Below are 21,046 nucleotides of genomic sequence, written 5' to 3' on the forward strand. Positions count from 1 at the left end.
ACTGTACAGTGACGTCGCTATTCTTATCGCTCCAAAGCATCACTTAGCGTTTGCTACAGAAACCAGTGCGTTATGAGCAGCTCCTTGACCACTGTCCTTCACTATTTAAGTGCCTACGCACAGTCACTGTGTTAGCTGTAATGTTGCTGGAAATTTGGACCTCACGATTTATTCTTTCCACTGATTTCATGCAGGGTCTTTTACAACCACACTTCACAATACTCGACGATTTCTGTTCGTCACGATATGAGGACTGTCTGTTCTCGGTTTAGCTGCGGTTGTTCGTTCGCGTTTCCACTTCAGTCGCATCACCAACAGGCGATTTGGGAGCTTTAGAATGACTGAAATGTCGTTGACGGATTTGTTGTTCAGTTGACATCCGATGACACGTCCACTTTCCAAGTCACCGAGCTCTGCTGTTGCTGCTTCTGTACTGACAACACTCTACTCCCCGCCTCCTTTTATATTGGCTCGTTCGTCTCTCGTCACATCTGTTGGTTAATTCCTCATTACATACGGGGTGTCTGGATGCTTTTAATCAGGAGGGGTATGAGGCGTGCGGGTGCAGGTAGGTGGCAGATGACGTGCTGTTTACGTAGTAAGAATGAACCGGGCAGTTCCAGAACTTTCCGAAAAATAAGGCACAAACAACACAAGAACATACAGTTCAGCTTGGAAATAGAACTTATATGCACGTTTAGATACTAATATTGGCATCTACACAGGATGTCACCAATTTAGAATATGCAGGAAAAATACAGACTCTTGTATTTCAGCTTCTTCACTACGCCCTTTGTCCCGCAATCATGTTGCTTTTTATTATTAGATCCACCGTTTGCTGTCGGTTCTAATGCCCCTCATTTGTTACCATTCCAGTCGCAGTGGCAGTATTCTTAATACAGGGTGATTCAAAAAGAATACCACAACTTTAGGAATTTAAAACTCTGCAACGACAAAAGGCAGAGCTAAGAACTATCTGTCGGCGAATTAAGGGAGCTATAAAGTTTCATTTAGTTGTACATTTCTTCGCTTGAGGCGCTGTTGACTAGGCGTCAGCGTCAGTTGATGCTAAGATGGCGACCGCTCAACAGAAAGCTTTTTGTGTTATTGAGTACGGCAGAAGTGAATCGACGACAGTTGTTCAGCGTGCATTTCGAACGAAGTATGGTGTTAAACCTCCTGATAGGTGGTGTATTAAACGTTGGTATAAACAGTTTACAGAGAATGGGTGTTTGTGCAAAGGGAAAAGTTCTGGACGGCCGAGAACGAGTGATGAAAATGTAGCACGCATCCAGCAAGCATTTGTTCGCAGCCCAGGAAAATCGACTCGCAGAGCTAGCAGAGAGCTGCAAATTCCACAATCAACTGTATGGAGAGTCCTACGAAAAAGGTTAGTTATGAAACCTTATCGTCTGAAATTGGTTCAAGCACTACCTGAACGTCAACTACCCGAGGCGATGGATCGGCCGCCAGGCAGCCCGTGACAGAGCACTTCATCACTGGCCTCCAAGAAGCCCTGATCTTATCCCCCTGCGATTTTTTCTTATGGGGGTATGTTAAGGATATGGTGTTTCAGCCACCTCTCCCAGCCACCATTGATGATTTGAAACGAGAAATAATAGCAGCTATCCAAACTGTAACGCCTGATATGCTACAGAGAGTGTGGAACGAGTTGGAGTATCGGGTTGATATTGCTCGAGTGTCTGGAGGGGGCCATATTGAACATCTCTGAACTTGTTTTTGAGTAAAAAAAAACCTTTCTAAACACTCTTTGTAATGATGTGTAACAGAAGGTTATATTATGTTTCTTTCATTAAATACACATTTTTATAGTTGTGGTATTCTTTTTGAATCACCCTGTATAACGCCAAAAAGTTTTAACTTAAACACCGGAAAGAACACAATGTGTACCCCAAACGAATGGCAGTGGAAGATGTATGCTACCCTGTTGGTACGTTATCTATCAGAACAGACAATATTTTTGAACAAAATGGAATATTCAGTGTCCTCCTAAACAGCACACACACTAGGCAAGAATTTGTTTAAACACAAAGACAAGCAGTCCTTCATCAATCTAAGTGGAATCTATGAGATGTCCTGCAAAGAGAGTGGCCCAAACTGCGTAGGAAACACATGTAGGGATCACTGCGCACCAGACGTGATGACCACAGAAACCTGATGCTGCACTGAATGGGCAGCGTTCTGTGAAAACCAGACGTAGTGACGTAGCAGCTGCTCTGTGGGTATAGTCGACAGAAAATGTCCAGGTCTGAAATACTGGAGATCATGAATACCTATCGTAAACAGCCACTGAACGAACAGCCTTCAGTTTCTTTTCACTCCTCAGTATTTACTAATGAACCTGATTTCCCGACCCATGTTTGTTGTGTCTCAATACAAATGTAATTTGTCGATAATGTATTTTAGTATTCTATGATTCTGAGTATATTATTTTGTGCGTTTACCATTAGCAATTACTACATTCTTTGGTGGTTCTACATTCTTCGCTTGTTTATTTTTACCAGTATGCTCAGTATCATCTTTGACGATAATGCCATGGAAGGAGCTAATAACACCAGCCTCATGTCAAATAAATGAAGATTAACTAGTGAAACACTAGACGACAGGAAAAAACAGAGAATCATCATCGCAAGTGTCGAAAGTCGGAGGGGAGGGGGGGGGGAGGTGATAATCTTTCATTGCCGTTTACTGAAGCCATACTCATTCGACAGAGACTCAGCCTCCTGCAGGCTGGTAATAATCGCACGAGTTTAAGTCAAGGCCTATATTTTTGTATTTGGAGTATTTATCTTTAATGTTTACGTTAGCATATCTTCTCATACTAAAGGTAGTTTATCCTAAGATAGCATAATAGGCATATTTCGGTCCGAATTGTAAATGAATATGTATTTTAAAATATGTTTATTGTAAACGAGTCCTTTGGTTTAAGGGAAACTCATGTAACAGTGGATTCTAATTATGGGAAGCACGCATATTTATAGGATAGAGCTTATATAAGTGTTTGTAGTTCTATTTGTGGTTGGAATGACTGCTCACGTTTATATCTGATTCTATATTCGAGTTAGTTCATGCGAGAATAGCATTAGTGAAAAAAAATGGCTTTGTATTCTAAGAAAGACATTTTGCTTCAAGGAAATGCTTAAAAATATGATCAGCAACTTGATACTTTTGTTTCGATATTATCGAGATACCGAGATAATTTTGCTAATTGGTTTCGACACCATTTCGTATTCTAATATCACTAAGATCACTCTTTTTCTCCGACGGAAAGTAAGGGGGGGGGGGGGGGGAGAGAGAGAGAGAGAGAGAGAGAGAGAGAGAGAGAGAGTGAGAGAGAGAGAGAGGGGGGGGGGGGGTCAGCGCGCAATTCAAGCACTCTTGAGCGCCGTCGTTAGTTTGAGGAAGCAACAGTCACAGAAACTTTCTCATGTCGTCCTCGTCATTTCAGGTGCCGGGTGTCGGTGATGCCTGGATCTACAGCCACGCCTGCCTCTAGCCATTTCGGTAAGTATAGCGGCTTTGCTTTCTCAACAATTAACGGCAAAGTGTCAGATTCGTAGCTTGTGCCGGTACGGAAAATTCGACAACACTCTGAACAGAGGAACCGACGACCACTGTACACCAGCCGAGGGAAATGAAGATAAACTGAAGAAACAAATGTTAAACTATAGTTCAGTACACAGTGCATTCCAAAAATACATTTTTATTGAACAAACAGCACTATCTCAATCAGTAATATGAAGTCCGCCTTATCCGTAACTTATTCCATCAAAATTCATACCCCAATCAGATTTTGTGGTGTCACCGCCAGACACCACACTTGCTAGGTGGTAGCTTTTAAATTGGCCGCGGTCCGCTAGTATACGACGGACCCGCGTGTCGCCACTGTCAGTGATGGCAGACCGGGCGCCGCCACACGGCATGTCTAGAGAGACGTACTAGCACTCGCCCCAGTTGTACAGCCGACGTTGCTAGCCATGGTTCACTGAGAATTACGCTCTCATTTGCCGAGACGATAGTAGCATAGCCTTCAGCTACATTTGCTACGACCTAGCAAGGCGCCATTACCAGTATAGATATTGAGATTCTATTAATGTATCATCAAGAGCGATGTTCTACAAATGTGGATTAAAGTTAAGTATTCCAGAAGCTACGTACTTCTCTTCATAGCATTCATTACGTATCCTGTTTCAGACCTCACGCCAGCCTGCGTGAGTTTAAGCGCGTGCCTTTCGGCTTCCTCTCATTGTGTCTCGGCTGTCTTGTCTAGACACAACATATTTTCTATCTTGTATTTTCACGGCAGAACCCCGAGGAAAGGAAACACTACAGACTATACTAACTGCTATTTTGAGAAAAGAATAGAAAAGGGCGTAATAATGTTTACGCGAAATTGGATGTATCATTCGGAAGATAACTAATTGGGGCTGGATGTGGAGCCCATGTAGCTCACAACACGATCAAAACAGCTGTGGACTTCGAATGTATCATTATGAAAATTTACTTTTTTACATCTACAGCTTTCGAGTGGAAGGTCTCAGAGGGTCCTGAGATTCCAGTGACAAAGAATACCAGAAACCGCTGCGCTGCAGCAAAACCAGGTGCCATGTGGCTCACGTTAATGCTGGCGCTTGAAAGGATTTTAAAAATGTTTCAAAATACTTCAGCCCTTAAAAAGCTATTTTCTGACCATCGATAAATGTCCAAATATTTTAAAAACGTTTTTCGAGAATCCCACCTCTGAAATATGCTTACTTTTTGCATGTATAGGCAGCGATTTTCCATCAAACGGAGTTAAAAATTGAAGCACAGTGCGTGTCTGTTGTAGAATCTACAAAGAAAATTAAGCGTCTCTCAGACAACTTGTCACGTAAAGAGAGTTCGCTTTTTCTTGCGCACCGTCCGTAATACAATAACAAAATTACAAGAAACTGACGCTGTTGTTCAGGGTGTAGAGATTGCGCCTGCTGAATTTAACAAGACAAGCAAATAATACTTAGATCAGTCGTGTCAGTTCAATGCAGACTTCAAAGTGCTTGAATCGGCACCTTTGACAAAAGCACCTATGTGGGAATAAATACAGAAAGTGATGGATTTGCTGATTACACAAGGATTTCTTAGCAACGGCCAATATACGGACGTATTCCATGAGTTTTTGCTTATTTCCAACTACGTCACAGATGAAAGAATATCAAGCTGGAACGTTAAAATTGTTTTTGAACAAATTGTAATTAGTAAAATAATTTTTTCCTAAATTTTGCAAACGTCCCGCTCTAACAAAAAAAAAGAATGATCACGTTATACTACCGCCGTCCGTTATCGAGTGTAAGCCTTTAAGCTTTGGAGTTGGTAGAGCACAAAGGTATCAGTTTCGCGGAGAATGTCATACTTGATAGATATGCACGTTGCTTATTAGTGTCAATCTAGAAAAACTATCGCCCGAAGGTATTCGTTATAAATCTGGAGAATTACTTTACTTTGTTCGGAATTATTCATCGTACTTGAACCCACGAAACCTTTTGATTTTATATTTGTGTCCAATTTTCTGTTTGTCATAATGTTCGATTCTGTTCTTGCTCGAAAACCATACATTGGGACCACTTTCAAGGGTTTCTTCTTTCTGTATGTTTTCAATATTCCGATATAATATTCATGTGAATAAAGTCGATGCTAATGCATCACTATTGTTTCACAGTTAGAAAAATCATAATTGTTCCGTAGAAAACTGCGACATGTTATCAGCAGACGCACGTGAACGCTTTGCAGATATGAATATTTTTAGAATACACCTTTCTCCATTAGTGAAGGAGATTATGTATAGCATTACGAAATCGAAAAATGTGACTCTGTGCCGTGTGGTGCGTGGCTCGTGGCTCGTGATGGAATACACTGAAACAATCTTAAGTTCGTTGTCCATGGAATGTCTATCAGCAATTTTTTTCGTGTCTGCCGTTTCAATTACTTGCACGTATGGAGACGGCAGTCAGTGTAGTTCCAACTGGAAAGTTGTCAGTGTCCTACATCTACACACCTTTCCGCAAGCCACCGCACGGAGTGTGGCAGGTGGGTTCCGAGCGAGGGGAAACGATCATCTATATACCTCAGTACGACACCTAATTTCTCATATCTTATTTTGGTGGCACTTGTGTGAAATTTATGTTGGCGGAAGCAGAAGCGTACTGCAGTCAGCTTCAAATGCCAGTTCTCTAAATTTCCTCGGTAGCGTTTCTCGAAGAGAACTTCGCCTTCCCTCCTGGGAAACCAATTTGAGGTACTGAAGCATTTCCATATGACTTTCGTTTTGTTCAAACCCACGGGTAAGGAATCTATCAGCCCGCCTTTGAATTGGTTCGACGTATTCCTTCACTTTGACCTGGTGGGGATCCCAAATACTCCAGCAGTTCTGAAGGAGGACGTCGCACCAGCGTATGTGGTCTCCTTTACCAATGAACCACACTTAGCTAAAATTCTCACAATAAACCAAAGTCGACCTTCCCTACCACAATCGATACATGATCGTGTCATTTCATTTCACTTTGCAACGTTATGCCAGATATTTAAACAACGTGACTGAGTCAATCAGGACACACCTAATGCTGTATGCGAACATTACTTGCCTTTTCCTACTCATCTGCATTAACTAACATGTTTCTAATTTATAGCTAAGTTACCATTCACCACACCGAATAGAAATTTGGTCTAAGTAATCTTGTATCCTGCTGCAGTCACTCAACTTCGGTATCTAACCGTACACCACAGTACCATCAGCAAACAGGGGCAGATTCTTACCCATGCTGTGCGCCAAATCGTTTATGTATACAAAGAGCAACAGCGGTCCTCTCACACTTTCCTGGGGCACAGCTGACCATACCTTTGTTTCTGAAGAACGCTCGCCGTCGAGGAGAACGTACTGAGCTCTATTCGTTAAGAAGTCTTCGAGCCACTCACAAATCTGTGAACTTATTCCATATGCTCGTATCTTTGTTAACAGTTTGCAATGGGGCACCGCGTCAAATGCTTTCCGGAGATCTAGAAATACGGAATCTGTCTGTGTGCCCCTCATCCTCAGTTCGCAGTGTATCACGTGAGGGAAGGTCAAGCTGAAGTTAGCACGAGCGATGCTTTCGATAATGTGGAAATATGCTTCTCGGTCTCAAGAAAAGTTCTTGTACTCGAAGTGACAATATGTTCAGGGATTCTGCAGCAAACTGATATTAGGGGTGGAGGGTGGAGCCGGGACCGTTGTAGACGGCATCAGCACTCCACTTCTGGTGCTGTAAACTTATTTCGAAGAAGAATTGTTGTTTTATAGGGGCCAGCTAGTGTAAGACTTGGAGTTTGGGGTTGGATCGTACACACGCGCAGGGATCGCCATCGTGCGCTCTCAAGCCTTTCAGCTATGGAATGACCGTAATGGAAACTTAGTGGCAATGCAAGGACACAAATCCAAGCGACTGAATGTTAGGTAGACCAAGGAAGGTTTTGCTGGATTCCAAGAGCCGTAAAAAAAACCAAAAGGACGGCTTAATAGACGTTAGGTAGATTACATAACAAAGCTTATTGGAGTAACACGCCGAAGACTGTAACGCATGGGAAAATGACAGTGTGTTGATTTTTAGGGATTTATACTTGAAACTGAATGATCACAGGCTTTAATTTATGTTTAAAGTTTGTTGTAAGTCGCTAAGTGCTCCCATTATCAAACACTGGATGTATATAATCAAAGTAATTTACACTTTGTTTTAATCAAAAGCTAGCTTTTCACGCATTTCAATGTTTATGACGCCATTATCTCCTAGACTAAGTGTCGCAGAATGATAAAATTTTACAGGTACGTTCACTGACATTAATGGATACTGTCTGCAAAATTCGTTGCGATTACAGTTAGCAGCAAAGAAATAAAAATTAAAACGTCGTATCTCATACTGAAATACTCTAACTGGCATATTCTTGAAGAAGGAAGCAAGCAGACAAGATCAGGGTTTGAAGTTCCTTACACTCGAGTTCATTATACACTGAAGAGCCACGGAAACTGGTTCACCTGCCTAATATTGTGTAAGGCCCCCGCGAGCACGCAGAAGTGCCGCAACACGACGTGGCATAGACTCGACTAATGTCTGAAGTAGTGATGGAGGGAATTGACTCCATGAATCCTGCAGGGCTCTCCATAAATCCTTAAGAGTAAGAGGGGGTGGAGGTATCTTCTGAACAGCACGATGTAAGGAATCACAGATATGGTCAATAATGATCATGCCTGAGGAGTTTGGTGGCCAGGGTAAATGTTTAAACTCGGAAGAGTGTTCCTGGAGCCACTCTGTAGTAATTCTGCACATGCATGGTGTCGCATTGTCCTGCTGGAATTGCCCAAGTCTTTCGGAAGCATAATGGACATCAGTGGATGCAGGGGATCAGACAGGATGCTTACTACGTGTAACCTATCCGAGTCGTATCTAAACGTGGGTCGCATATCACTCCAACTGCACACGCCTCACGCCATTACAGAGCCTCCACAAGCTTGGACAGTTCCCTGGTGATATGCAGGATCTAGGGCTTCATGAGGTTATTCTATACCCGTATATGTCAATTCTCTCCATATACACTACTGGCCATTAAAATTGCTACACCAAGAAGAAATGCACATGATAAACGGGTATTCATTGGACAAATATATTATACTAGAACTGACATGTGATTACATTTTCACGCAGTTTGGGTGCATAGATCCTGAGAAATCTGTACCCAGAACAACCATCTCTGGCCGTAATAACGGCCTTCATACGGCTGGGCATTGAGTCAAACAGAGCTTGTTTGGCGTGTACAGGCACAGCTGCCCATGCACTTTCAACACGATACCACAGTTCATCAAGAGAAGTGACTGGCGTATTGTGACGAGCCAGTTGCTCGGCCACCATTGACCAGACGTTTTCAGCTGGTGAGAGATCTGGAGAATGTGGTGGCCAAGGCAACAGTCGAACATTTTTTGTACCCAGAAAGGCCCGTACAGGACCTGCAACATGCGGTCGTGCATTATCCTGCTGAAATGTAGGGTTTCATAGGGATCGAATGAAGGGTAGAGCCATGGGTCGTAACACATCTGAAATGTAACGTCCACCGTTCAAAGTGCAGTCAATGCGAACAAGAGGTGACAGAGACGTGTAACCAATGGCACCCCATACCATCACGCCACGTGATACCCTAGTATGGCGATGACGAATACATCGTTCCAATGTGCGTTCACCGCGATGTCGCTAAACACGGTTGCGACCATCATGGTGCTGTAAGCAGAACCTGGATTCATCCGAAAAAATGTCGTTTTGCCTTTCGTACACCCAGGTTCGTCGTTGAGTACACCATCGCAGGCGCTCCTGTCTGTGATGCAGCGTCATGGGTAACCGCAGCCATGGTCTCCCAGCTGATAGTCCACGCTGCTGCAAACGTCGTGGAACTGTTCGTGCAGATGGTTGTCGTCTTGCAAACGTCCCCATCTGTTGACTCAGGGATCGAGACGTGGCTGCACGATCCGTTACAGCCATGCGGATAAGATGCCTGTCATCTCGACTGCTAGTGGTACGAGGCCGTTGGGATCCAGCACGGCGCTCCGTATTACCCTCCTGATCCCACTGATTCCATATTCTGCTGATAGTCATTGGATGTCGACCAAAGCGAGCAGCAATGTCGCGATACGATAAACCGCAATCGCGATAGGGTACAATCCGACCTTTATCAGAGTCGGAAATGTGATGGTACGCATTTCTCCTCTTTACACGAGGCATCACAACAACGTTTCACCAGGCAACGCCGGTCAACTGCTGTTTGTGTATGAGAAATCGGTTGGAAACTTTGCTCATGTCAGCACGTTGTAGGTGTCGCCACCGGTGCCAACCTTGTGTGAATGCTCTGAAAAGCTAATCACTTGCATATCACAGCATCTTCTTCCTGTCGGTTAAATTTCGCGTCTCTAGCACGTCATCTTCGTGGTGTAGAAATTTTATTGGCCAGTAGTGTAGTTTTAAACGAGACTCTTCCGACCAGGCGTGCATCCCGATTGCGAACAGCACTCGGCAGACCCGGAAGGTGACCCATCCTACTGTTAGCTAAGACCGACAGCGCTTTACTTCGGTGATCTGACGGGAACCCGTGTTACCACGGCGGCAAGGCTGTTGGCGATTTAGGGAAATCATGAAATACGTAAATCAGGATGGGCAAACGCGGACTTAAACCGTCGTCCTCCCGAATGCGAATCCAGTTTGGATGCCTGAAGATAAACGTAAACTATGCCGTGAAAACGCACTCTCAAATTTTCAGGATACCGTATTACATGAGGAGTCTAAAAATATACTACATATCGCACGACGGTAAGTAACAGACTTTGAACTCGGAATGGTAGTTGGGGCAAGGTGCACGGGACATTCCATTTCGGAAATCCAAGAAATTGAACTTTCTGAGAGCCCGGTGTGAAGAGTGTGCCAGGAATACCAAATTTCAGTCATTACCTCTCACCACGGACAACATAGTGGCCGCCGGTCTTGAGTTAACGACCAAGAGCTGTGGGATTGTGACTCTTAACAGGCAAGCCACAGTGCGCGGAACAGCCGTATAAATCAATGTCGAACGTACGACGAACGTATCCTTCACGACACTGCGGCGAAATTTGCCGTTAATGGGCTACGGCAGCAGACGACCGACGCGAGTGCGTTTACTAACAGCACGCGACATCGCCTACAGCGCCTCTCCTGGGCTCGTGACCGTATCGGTTGGACCCTACATGACTGGAGAACCACAGCGTGGTCAGGTAAGTCCCGATTTCGGTTGGTAAGAGCTGATGGAAGGGTTCGAGTCTGGCGGAGATCCCACGAACCCACGGACCCGGGCTGTCAAGGAGGCACTGTGCAAGCTGGTGGTGGCCCCATAACGGTGTGGGCTGTGTTTACATGGAATGGACTCGGTCCTCTGGTCCGACTGAACCGATTATTCACTGGAAATGGTTATGCTCGGTTACTTGTAGACGATAGGCAGCCATTCATGGACTTCTTTTTCCATATGGTCAGTCGTAAAGGAAGTGGCTGGTCTGCAGAGATAGGTCGAAGATATAGAATCAGTGCGTAGTGCGAATGTCCGTGTTACTGATAAGTCGCGTATATGTACAGTATTTAATAATCACTTTCTGAATATAGCAGGTGAACTAAATAGAAACCTAGTCCCAACAGGAAATCATATAGTGCTCGTAGAAAAAAGTGTTCCGAGACTGTTACCTGAAATGCTCCTCCATGATACTGACAAGAGGGAGATTGAGTTAATAATTAAATCACTAAAGACCAAGAACTCTCATGGATATGACGGGGTATCTAGCAGAATACTGAAGTATTGTTCCATGTATGTTAGCACAGTACTTAGCCATATCTGTAACTTTTCCTTTAGGAGTGGTCGGTTTCCTGACCGATTAAAGTACTCGGTAGTGAAGCCACTTTATAAAAAGGGAGACAGAGATAATGTTGATAATTATAGACCTATTTCTACGCCATCGGTGTTTGCTAAAGTTATCGAGAGGGTTGTATATACAAGGTTACTGCAGCATTTAAATTCACATAATTTGCTGTCAAATGTACAGTTTGGTTTTAGAAATGGCTTAACAACTGAAAATGCTATAGTCTCTTTTCTCTGCGAGGTTTTGGACGGATTAAATAAAAGGTTGCGAACGTTAGGTGTTTTCTTTGATTTAACGAAGGCTTTTGACTGTGTCGACCACAAAATATTACTGCAGAAGTTGGAACATTATGGAGTAAGGGGAGTAGTTTACAATTGGTTCGCCTCTTACTTTAAGAACAGAAAGCAGAAGGTAATTCTTCGCAATATTGAGAGTGGTAATGATGTTCAGTCCCAATGGGGCACTGTTAAATGGGGCGTTCCCCAAGGATCTGTGATGGGGCCACTGCTATTTCTTATTTATATAAATGATATGCCTTCTAGTATTACAGGTGATTCAAAAATATTTCTGTTTGCTGATGACACCAGCTTGGTAGTGAAGGATCTTGTGTGTAATATTGAAACATTATCAAATAATGTAGTTCATGAAATAAGTTCGTGGCTTGTGGAAAATAATTTGATGCTAAATCACAGTAAGACTCAGTTTTTACAGTTTCTAACTCACAATTCAACGAGAACCGATATTTTAATCAGACAGAATGGGCATGTTATAAGCGAGACAGAACAGTTCAAGTTCCTAGGCGTACGGATATATGGTAAGCTGTTGTGGAAAACCCATGTTCAGGATCTCGTTCAGAAACTAAATACCGCTTTATTTACCATTAGAACAGTATCTGAAATAAGTGACATTTCAACACGAAAAGTAGTCTACTTCGCATATTTTCATACGCTTATGTAATACGGTATTATTTTTTGGGGTAATTCTTCTGATTCAAAAAGGGTATTTTTGGCTCAGAAACGGACTGTTCGAGCTATGTGTGGTGTAAGTTCTAGAACCTCTTGTAGACCCATATTCAATAGTCTGGGAATTCTGACATTGCCCTCACAGTATGTATTTTCTTTAATGTCGTTTGTTGTTAGCAATATTAGCTTATTCCCAAGAGTTAGCAACTTTCACTCAGTTAATACTAGGCAGAAATCAAATCTGCATATGGAATGCACTTCCATGACTCTTGTGCAGAAAGGAGTGCAGTATTCTGCTGCATCCATTTTCAATAAGCTACCACAAGAACTCAAAACTCTTAGCAGTAGCCCAAACACTTTTAAGTCTAAACTGAAGAGTTTCCTCATGGCTCACTCCTATTCTGTCGAGGAGCTCCTGCAAGAGCTAAAAAATTAAGCAAATTCCAGTGTTACATTCTTGATTTTCTTTATTTAAACTAATGACGTGTCGCCTGAATATGTTTCTTATATTTCATTTTATCTGTTTCTACAATCGTGTTATAATTTCATGTATTGACTCGTTCCATGACCATGGAGACTTCTCCTTAATGTGGTCCCACGGAACAATAAATAAATAAATAAAAACAATGATGTCATGTCATCAGCCCACAACTATTCGTGACTGGTTTGGAGAACATTCTGGACAGTTTGAGCGAATGACTTGGCCACCCACATCGCCCTATATCAATAGCATCCAACATTTATGGGACGTAATCGAGGGGTGAAATCGTGCACAAAAGTCTGCAGCGGCAACGCTTCCCCAATTTTATGGACAGCTGTAGAGGCAGCGTGGCTCAGTATTTCTGCAGGGGACTCCCATCGACTTGTTGAGCCACACCACGACGAGTTGCTGCACTACGCCGTCTCATGACTCGTCACCTCTGTGCAAATACTGTCGAAATAAACGAGTATGAAATTATGGAGAGTACCAGTGACTTATTTTACTTTTAAGTTCATTTTCTTTCCCCGTTAACCTGATATATCTGATGAACTGTCTTTGAGCGAATAAATAACTCAATAAGCGAACTTTACGTAACACTTCTTTTTCTTCTCGTCTCTTTGGTAATGCCGTTACTATGTACTGCTGTTTCCAACAGTTCATACACGTTTAGAATCTACATCTACATCTACATCCATACTCCGCAAGCCACCTGACGGTGTGTGGCGGAGGGTACCTTCAGTACCTCTATCGGTTCTCCCTTCTATTCCAGTCTCGTATTGTTCGTGGAAAAAAGGATTGTCGGTATGCCTCTGTGTGGGCTCTAATCTCTCTGATTTTATCCTCATGGTCTCTTCGCGAGATATATGTAGGAGGGAGCAATATACTGCTTGACTCTTCGGTGAAGGTATCTTCTCGAAACTTCAATAAAAGCCCGTACCGAGCTACTGAGCGTCTCTCCTGCAGAGTCTTCCACTGGAGTTTATCTATCATCTCCGTAACGCTTTCGCGATTACTAAATGATCCTGTAACGAAGCGCGCTGCTCTCCGTTGGATCTTCTCTATCTCTTCTATCAACCCTATCTGGTACGGATCCCACACTGCTGAGCAGTATTCAAGCAGTGGGCGAACAAGCGTACTGTAACCTACTTCCTTTGTTTTCGGATTGCATTTCCTTAGGATTCTTCCAATGAATCTCAGTCTGGCATCTGCTTTACCGACGATCAACATTATATGATCATTCCATTTTAAATCACTCCTAATGCGTAGAATTAACGTTTTGCGTACGCAATCAATTTATTTATCGAAACTGTGAACAAATAGAGACAAAAGTGAGGTCTGGAGTTGGAAACAATCTGAGACCGATGATATTGTTGTAGATAGGTGAGTGTCATCCTTGAGTGACTGTGTGTTCATTCGCAGTGGTTTGGACAGAACTTTTATTTTGTGTGCTGAATGGTAGCTTGCTTTCAATGTGAGTTAATGAAGGTGGGTAAGAGAAACACTCCTGTAATGTTGTAATACAGTATTAGTGGTGTGTGGCCTGACTGAGACACTTATATTAAACAAGTAGGCATAAAGCTGCGAAACGACATGGGATGAGACGAGGACATACAATTCATTGTATGAAGGGCGAATGGCGGTTTGTTAGGAGAGTTCTGGGAAAGAATAGTGCATCTACACTTGCGGAAAAGAATCAGCACCATCAAGGAGGACATTTTAGTGAAAAGGTAGGTGAGAGATAGTTCGTCGTTGTAGGAGTATGTGATGATAAATTCAGACCAAATGAAACACCAATGTCAGAGTAAAGGGTGCACAAGCAGTCGCATCAATACACATTGTATCCCTCTTTGGCGTTAACACAGGCGTGTATTCTCACATGCAATGAAGGTGCCGAATGGCACTTTGGGATAGATTGTCCCAAGCATCTTGCTCCTTTTGTTGCAATTCTACAATGGTTCCTGCAAGTCCTGGAGAACGAGTAAGTTCCCATTTATCATGTCCCTTACCTGTTTAGTTGGCAAAAGACCTGGTGGTCTTGCTGACTCGGGTAGCTGTTGTACACCATGAACAGCAAGTTGGGATGCATCGACTTGGAATAGGAAGCTCGCAACGCTACGCTGCAAGCGACGTGACGGGCGCAGCTTGCTCCCGGATTGCTTCCCTGGATGACTTCCTGTCGGACACCTCTCCTCGCGCAGTGCGTCGATCCTGACGTGGCTCTGTACTACACAGGTGTGGGAATGTTCCACAGACCACTTCTGAAAGGAGCGACACATTCGTGCCCAACATGTGCAGCAATCCATCCAGCTTTCTGCAAGCCCACAGTGTGATCACGTTCAAATGGCTGAAGCTGTTCAACAGGAGTATATACTCGTCAGTGGGCACGGTTGTACCCTAGAATGAATGTTGCAAACACTGTTCATCTCCAGCACAATTACTGTCTGCAGAGGCAAAACTGAGGATGCACGGCCAGTCCTCCTGAGCATAATCAGATCGCCGATGGCCGTGAAAAATGAATCATTAACGCTACAATCCCTGAGTATGCACGTGCTATGCCCAGGTGCCATTCAACACAGTTCTGCGAGGCTGTTGCATTTTTTCCATTGGTGTATAAAGGCGGCTGCGTAAAGAACGCTTGTCCGACCCATTCTTCAGTACTGCACGACTGTTGAAGATCTCCACCGGCTCGCATTAAAGGGACGCATCGAAGCAATTCAGAGGGTACGTTTGTTAGCGGTAGGTAAGATGTGTTACGAGAATGCTCCGCGAGTTTAGATGGGTGTCCTTGGAGGGAAGAAGACGATATTTTTTTTTTTTCAGGACGTTGTTCAAGTTTGGAGAACCAGCGTTTGCGACACACTGCAGAACGATCTTACCGTCTCAAACGTTCGCCTCACGAAAAGACAAGTGGATTAGATCGCTTGTTGTTGTTGTGGTCTTCAGTCCTGAGACTGGTTTGATGCAGCTCTCCATGCTACTCTATCCTGTGCAAGCTTCATCTCCCAGTACCTACTGCAGCCTACATCCTTCTGAATCTGCTTAGTGTATTCATCTCTTGGTCTCCCTCTACGATTTTTACCCTCCACGCTGCCCTCCAGTCCTAAATTGGTGATCCCTTGATGTTTCAGAACATGTCCTACCAACCGATACCTTCTTCTGGTCAAGATGTGCCACAAACTCCTCTTCTCCCCAATTCTATCCAATACCTCCCCATTAGTTATGTGATGTACCCATCTAATCTTCAGCATTCTTCTGTAGCACCACATTTCGAAAGCTTCTATTCTCTTCTTGTCTAAACTATTTATCGTCCATGTTTCACTTCCGTACATGGCTACACTCCATACAAATACTGTCAGAAACGACTTCCTGACACTTAAATCTATACTCGATGTTAACAAATTTTTCTTCTTCAGAAACGCTTTCCTTGCCATTGCCAGTCTACATTTGATATCCTCTCTCCTTCTACCATCATCAGTTATTTTGCTCCCCAAATAGCAAAACTCATTTACTACTTTAAGTGTCTCATTTCCTAATCTAATTCCCTCAGCATCACCCGACTTAATTCGATTACATTCCATTATCCTCGTTTTGCTTTTGTTGATGTTCATCTTATACCCTCCTTTCAAGACACTGTCCATTCCGTTCAACTGCTCTTCCAAGTCCTTTGCTGTATCTAACAGAATTAGAGTGTCATCGGCGAACCTCAAAGTTTTTATTTCTTCTCCATGGATTTTAATACCTACTCCGAATTTTTCTTTTGTTTCCTTTACTGCTTGCTCAATATACAGATTAAATAACATCGGGGAGAGGCTACAAACCTGTCTCACTCCCTTCCCAACCACTGTTTCCCTTTCATACCCCTCGACTCTTATAACTGCCATCTGGCTTCTGTACAAATTGTATATAGCATTTCGCTCCCTGTATTTCACCCCTGCCACCTTCGGAATTTGAAAGACAGTATTCCAGTCAACAATGTCAAAAGCTTTCTCTATGTCTACAAATGCTAGAAACGTAGTTTTGCCTTTCCTTAATCTTTCTTCTAAGGTAAGTCGTAGAGTCAGTATTGCCTCACGTGTTCCAACATTTCTACGGAATCCAAACTGATCTTCCCCGAGGTCGGCTTCTACCAGTTTTTCCATTCGTCTGTAAAGAATTCGCGTTAGTATTTTGCAGCTGTGACTTATTAAACTGATAGTTCGGTAATTTTCACATCTGTCAACACCTGCTTTCTTTGGGATTGGAATTATTATATTCTTCTTGGAGTCTGACCGTATTTCGCCTGTCTCATACATCTTGCTCACCAGATGGTGGAGTATTGTCAGGACTGGCTGTCCCAAGGCTGTCAGTAGTTCTAATGGAATGTTGTCTACTCCCAGGGCCATGTTTCGACTCGGTCTTTCAGTGCTCTGTCAAACTCTTCACGCAGTATCGTTTCTCCCATTTCATGTTCATCTTCATCTATAGATCGCGTATAGAACCGTAAAGGAAATCGTTTTTTCCTCGTTCCATTTGCGAGTGTAACAAAAAAAGAATGAGTAGCAATGACAGACAGTACTTTCCGTCGCGCCCTGTAGTGTGGTTTTGCTAGTATGTATGTAGACAGAGAATTGGAACAGGTTGTATAAAAGTCCGGCTTATTTTAAATGTGTAAAAAATGAGTAATTAGCCGGGGGTTTACAGAATGCTAGCTCTGAGTCTTGTCGTGCTGCGCAGAGGTTACGAGGTGAAGAACTGCTCGCTCACCGTACGTGGAGGGCTGTGCCAATGCTGGATTCAATATGATATTCGCTTTCGATACCAGTAACTAAAATTACATCGACACCTCGATAAAATCAGATAAGAGTATCAATACCGACTGAGTCGTAAGGTGTTGATTGTGTTTTTGAGTATTTTTAAGAATTTCCTTAACACCAAAAGATTTCTTTAAAATACAAGAATAAAATATTGAAATTATGAGAAATTTGAGTAAACTACCGTTAGTATTGAATTAAATACAAACTTAAGCTGGCAATTACAAGTATTCCAATCACAAATAAAATTACAGACCATTACATAACCTTTTCGCTATGCATATGTGTCGTCATTAGAAAGCATTAATGTAAGTGCTACATTAAGTTACAGAAGTTTCATTTACAATTAGTTTATTTCTGGTAGAAATAAATTTAGAATTCAAGACTAAATATGAGAGTTATGCTATCTCTGAATGAACCAACTTGAGTTTAAAAATAAATACAAACGCAGGTAGTAAATGATAAATATACCAAATAAAAAAATATTGTACAGTGTATTGGGATAAAGTTCATACTACTATACAAACTCGTGCCATAATTACAGGCAAAATCGTTTTCGTAATGGGAAGTCATATCTAGTTGAACCATTCTTCTTCCGATAAGGTGCCCAAAAGTATCCCTTTCCTACTTGTTTGGCCGGCCTGTGTGACCGAGCGGTTATAGGCGCTTCAGTCTGGATCCGCGCGACCGCTACGGTCGCAGGTTCGAATCCTGCCTCGGGCATGGATGAGTGTGATGTCCTTAGGTTAGTTAGGTTTGAGTAGTTCTAAGTTCTAGGGGACTGATGACCTCAGATGTTAAGTCCCATAGTGCTCAGAGCCATTTGAACCATTTTTTTTCTACTTGTTTGCAGTAAATTTGGTTTCTCTTGTCAGGTGATTATGGTGCCAGCAAAAAAGCGGTAATAACAGTTCCGTGGGGATCAAGTCTCTCAACTGGTCACCACTTCATCGAGCGGCGTGTTCCTAATCTCGCCAACTAATCCCAGTATCCAGGGTTAAACGTGGAGTTCGAACCACGTGTCGCTCCTGCCGCATCGTCACGGCATCGAGAGGCGGAGGCTAGCTTACAGGCAGACTGAAATATTTCGAGGTGCATCGTATATTCGATACCTCTCCCTTCAGTTTTCCAGGCACGTGCTTAAGCACTTGACCAGCACACCCGACAAGCAACTGTGAATCATTATTTTGCGCAACACACTTCGATATTCCCGATCGGGAATGTAAGGTAGTAGAAAATATCGATTACTCTTTATCTATACAGACAATACAGTCACCGAAGGCAAGTATTGATAGTTACTCATATCAGCAATATCGGAACGCCGATACACGTGGGCGAGTTTGTGAAGGGAGAGCAGAAAGAGGCGGCTGGCGGTTGCTACAAAGTTGCGAGTGAGCAGGTATTAGTGGCGCCAGTAATTAGGCGGCGCTCTCCACCTGCCGATAAGCCGTCGGCCCGTGTGCACCGTGTTGTTATCTCGTCTCTCTCTCTCTCTCTCTCTCTCTCTCTCTCTCTCTCTCTCTCTCTGTGTGTGTGCATTCGCGGCTCGGTAGCAGCGACGCTGGAGTTGAGCGACACTACACTGGCTGCAGTTGCTGCGTCGCTTCTGGGAGGTGGGTGAGTACTGCAGAGTGCCGTGCCCAAAACTTCCTCCCAACAGCCCCTTTCAGGCATTCTTCTTTTTCAGTGAAACACAACAACAATTGAAATAATCTGAATATAAGATTCTCCACTAACCTTACCTTGGGAAATCACAAAATTACGGAATTGACTCGAAGAAAGCACCATTGTTCAATGACTAATATTAACTATTAGTTGTTGTTGTTGTTGTTGTTGTTATGGTCTTCAGTCCAGAGACTGGTTTGATGCAGCTCTCCATGCTACTCTATCCTGCGCAAGCCTCTTCATCTCCCAGTACCTTTTGCAGCCTACATCCTTCTGAATCTGCTTACTGTATTCATCTCTTGGTCTCCCTCTACGATTTTTACCCTCCACGCTGCCCTACAATGCTAAATTTGTGATCCCTTGATGCCTCAGAACATGTCCTACTAACCGGTCCCTTCTTTTTGTCAAGTTGTGCCACATACTCCTCTTCGACCCAATTCTATTCAATACTTGATCATTAGTTATGTGATCTACCCATCTAATCTTCAGCATTCTTCTGTAGCACCACATTTCGAAAGCTTCTATACTCTTCTTGTCCAAACTATTTACCGTCCATGTTTCACTTCCATACATGGCTACACTCCATACAAATACTTTCAGAACTCGATGTTAAGAAATTTCTCTTCTTATGAAATGCTTTCCTTTCCATTGCCAGTCTACATTTTATATCCTCTCTCCTTCGACCATCATCAGATATTTTGCTCCCCAAATAGCAAAACTGTTTTACTACTTTAAGTGTCTCATTTCCTAATCTAATTCCCGCAACATCACCCGACTTAATTCGATTACATTCCATTATCCTCGTTTTGCTTTTGTTGATGTTCGTCTTATACCCTCCCTTCAAGACACTGTCCATTCCGTTCAACTGCTCTTCCAAGTCCTTTGCTGTCTCTGACAGAATTACAATGTCACCGGCGAACCTCAAAGTTTTTATTTCTTCTCCATGGATTTTAATACCTACTCCGTTCTTTCGTTTTCTTTACTCCTTGCTCAATATACAGATTGAATAACATCGGGGAGAGGCTACAACTTTGTCTCACTCTCTTCCCAACCACTGCTTCCCTTTCATGCCCCTCGACTCTTGTAACTGCCATCTGGTTTCTGTACAAATTGTAAATAGCCTTTCGCTCCCTGTATTTTACCCCTGCCACCTTTAGAATTTGAAAGAGAGTATTCCAATCAACAACTATTAATGAAAAATATCTAATTTTTAACTTAAAACTAACATCATTTAACAACCTATCATTACACAACAAGAAAGAAGAATTTACTTCAGTAATGTGTTTCTTCGAATGTTTGTTTTTGGTGTGGGCCGATTGAAATCCGGGTCATAAGTGGTCAGAGCGTTTCACATATGGTCACTTGAATATTTGTCAGTTACTTCAGACCGATATTTAGATTGAAAGAACTCGAGCATTGCGTACACTAATTCACACATAAGTGCTCCCAAAAATTCAGGTCTTTGGTACAGCGCCGCCCGATGTGGCCGAGCGGTTCTAGGCGTTTCAGTCTGGAGCCGCGCGACTGCTACGGTCGCAGGTTCGAATCCTGCCTAGGCATGTATGTGTGTGATGTACTTAGGTTAGTTAGGTTTAAGTAGTTCTAAGTTCTAGGGGACTGATGACCTCAGATGTTAAGTCCCATAGTGCTCAGAGCCATTTGAACCATTTGGTACAGCCTTCCTTTAAGGGTTACTTTTTTG

At 43.0% G+C, this 21,046-nt stretch overlaps 2 protein-coding genes across 3 annotated transcripts in view; one reads left to right on the forward strand and one right to left on the reverse strand.

Moving 5' to 3' along the window:
- Nucleotides 1–21,046, reverse strand: part of LOC126094532 (protein SPT2 homolog) — a 591,136-nt gene that overhangs the window by 437,313 nt on the left and 132,777 nt on the right. The gene's annotated exons all lie outside the window — the stretch shown is intronic.
- LOC126094533 (zinc transporter 1) overlaps nt 1–21,046 on the forward strand; it is a 679,313-nt gene that overhangs the window by 272,333 nt on the left and 385,934 nt on the right. Inside the window, exon 2 of one of the 2 annotated variants that reach the window (XM_049908954.1) lies at nt 3,470–3,525. The exons of the other annotated variant lie outside the window; for it this stretch is intronic. The gene's annotated coding sequence lies outside the window, so the exon portion shown is untranslated. The remainder of the gene's footprint in view (nt 1–3,469; nt 3,526–21,046) is intronic. 2 annotated transcript variants of the gene reach the window in all.

This window comes from Schistocerca cancellata, chromosome 8 (genome assembly GCF_023864275.1).
Source record: "Schistocerca cancellata isolate TAMUIC-IGC-003103 chromosome 8, iqSchCanc2.1, whole genome shotgun sequence".
Taxonomy (NCBI): Eukaryota; Metazoa; Arthropoda; class Insecta; order Orthoptera; family Acrididae; genus Schistocerca; species Schistocerca cancellata.